This window comes from Hyposmocoma kahamanoa, unplaced genomic scaffold, assembly GCF_003589595.1.
Source record: "Hyposmocoma kahamanoa isolate Upper Pololo Valley unplaced genomic scaffold, ASM358959v1 210, whole genome shotgun sequence".
In the NCBI taxonomy this organism is placed as follows: domain Eukaryota; kingdom Metazoa; phylum Arthropoda; class Insecta; order Lepidoptera; family Cosmopterigidae; genus Hyposmocoma; species Hyposmocoma kahamanoa.
This window is the reverse complement of record NW_020653731.1, coordinates 604,660-607,147: the sequence shown is the minus strand read 5'-3', so window position 1 is coordinate 607,147 and position 2,488 is coordinate 604,660. Positions and strand designations below refer to the sequence as shown.

The following is a 2,488-nucleotide window of genomic DNA, read 5'->3' as shown; positions in this document are numbered from 1 at the left end:
TGATTTACTATGACATGTATAAATATGTCCCACTTTCAAATATACAGCCTGTATAACCAGAATGACAATTATTACATTATTTATCACACAAAGAAGAGACTTAAATAGTTTGTTTTTATGAGACCAAGTGACAGGACGAACAAGTCGCCCGCGTAATAATAATAATAATCTTTATTTATCTTTAAACATGGTTTCTTAAATAACAGTGGCTAGAGCCTCCTTTAAAGCCTGTATCAGGAGGCGCCGCTCTTTCTAGGGTACACGTTTCAAAATAAACTTAATTAAGTAGCTTAACCAAACAAAAATATATAAAATATTGTTACTATTTACAATATATTTTTGTCTATTATTGTGTGTGTGTGTGTGGGGAGTGTAATGTAGAGTGCCCACGTGGTGGTATACTTGGTGGTTGTACACTTGGTTACAATCCACTTGAAACAAAAAGTGAACAAACAAGTTGCTGACCCGGCCCCACACGGTTTAGTGATGGTCAAATTTACTGCCAACTACAAATTGATTAATTGAATGAATCGATTTGTTCAATTGACTCATACTAGCGGTTTTCCTTACATAACCTATAAAAGCATATTTAAATCTTCCGAAACTTAAATTTTAAATCCTCCTTCAAATTCTTACACTTAGATACGATCGTTTGAAATTATCGATTTACTAATCGATTACGAAATCTTTAATTGAATGAACCGATCAAATACTATTTTACGATATTATTCAAATGAATATTGTTGGAAAAGTGATGAGATGTCAAGTCAAAAACATCGAAATATACGTGAAAGTGTTATTTATTCAATTTATTGAGTGATTGCTTTAGAATTTTAACCAAACCTTTTCATATAATAATGGATCACTCTTTCATAACACTTTCACAGGGAGATAGATGTACTGCTATTAAATAATTTGTATTATATTTCCAAATAATTTGTATAAGCAATGTTATTTTTGTGAAAGTATAAGTAAAGGGTATATGTTATAGATTCTCGTCTCTCAAAGCCTAAAAGATGAATATTGAATATGAGAAGCGATTTTCTGACTGGTCGTAGACAGGGACCCCGGGTTCAAGAACCAGTGAACCGGCACAGAAATCCAAATGCATTACTTAATTATTATTATTTAGGTCGACACTAAACCAAATTAATTTCACTTTGATTCTAGCATATTTAGATTTAAATCGTATGTTAAAACCATGAATATCCAGAGGGTAGCGAGGGTTTCAAGACACGAGACGCAAAATAACTATAACAAATCAGTTTTAATAAACAAAATTACTTGTCGTTGTCAATTTAATGCTAACAATAATAAGAATAAAATATACCAACGGATTTATATTACATGAACAAATCGCGTAATTGAACGTGTCATTATGTTCTTTTTCGTCGAAAGAAAAAGTTAGGCGCACCACAGTCCACATCGTCAAGTTCGAATTTTAAAAACCTTTCAAAAACCCCCATGCTAGCGTGGAAATAACGTTTTTACGCGCAGATTTCTAATGAAAAAGAAAGCCTTTCTGAGCTAGTGACGTGAAAACAAAATTCGTTCGATCCGATTGGATAGAAACAGATGCTCAAATAATATCATCAGTCCATTACATGACTCATTACAAGGTACCGGTCCTCTCTACAGAAAGTATCCAATGAATAAGTAGTAACGTTAGTGACGTTTCTAATCGATCTGTAGAGATATGATTTAAAGCGAGGTATTTGAACGCTAGCCTGGATTCTAGGATGTGAGCTGTGGGTAACCGCACTCGCGTCCCGCAATCCGCGCGCTTACAATTAACATGAATAAAATAAAAGCGGACAGAGAAAATTTATACAGATCCGACGTTGACAAGCGCCCGATGGCGACAGACGGGGCAACGGGCGGCACAGTCGCCAAACTGCTGGATAATGTAAGAAAACTATACAAGACTAGCTAAAAGGATTAAACTACAATGACACTGAAAATTTAGCATCTGTAGTTAAGTAGTATTAACTATAGTTAAGACGCTAACTAATGTAACTAAGTATTCATGTTTTGTAATTTATTGTTATTGAACAAAATATGTTATAATAATAATAATAATAATAATATCATTTATTTTTCTCCCAAAATGTACAAGATAGATGTAAAAATAAATTTAAATAGAGCATGAAAATGGGAGACAGGAGCCCAAACTAGGTGTAACCTGTGCTATGGCACTCCTGGCTCCGCCTCTCGGTCATAGTACAGACAGTAATCAGAAACAGTTGTATGATACAAAGTAATAATACTACAAAAAAAATTTATAAGCGGTACATAATAAACCTCCGGTATATATATATATATTTTTATATTATAAAGAAAATAGAATATTGATAAACTAATATTAAATTAAACCGCATTGTTCATTCAAGAAAACGAAAAGAAAATAATTAAAAAACAATTAGTAGAAAATGTACACATACGATTCACTATATGTGTACCTGTGAAAATATTGTGTATGTGTGTGTGT

General features: G+C 32.8%; 1 protein-coding gene across 1 annotated transcript in view; it reads right to left on the bottom strand.

Moving 5' to 3' along the window:
- LOC113227332 (multiple PDZ domain protein-like) overlaps positions 1 to 2,488 on the bottom strand; it is a 26,621-nt gene that overhangs the window by 2,086 nt on the left and 22,047 nt on the right. The gene's annotated exons all lie outside the window — the stretch shown is intronic.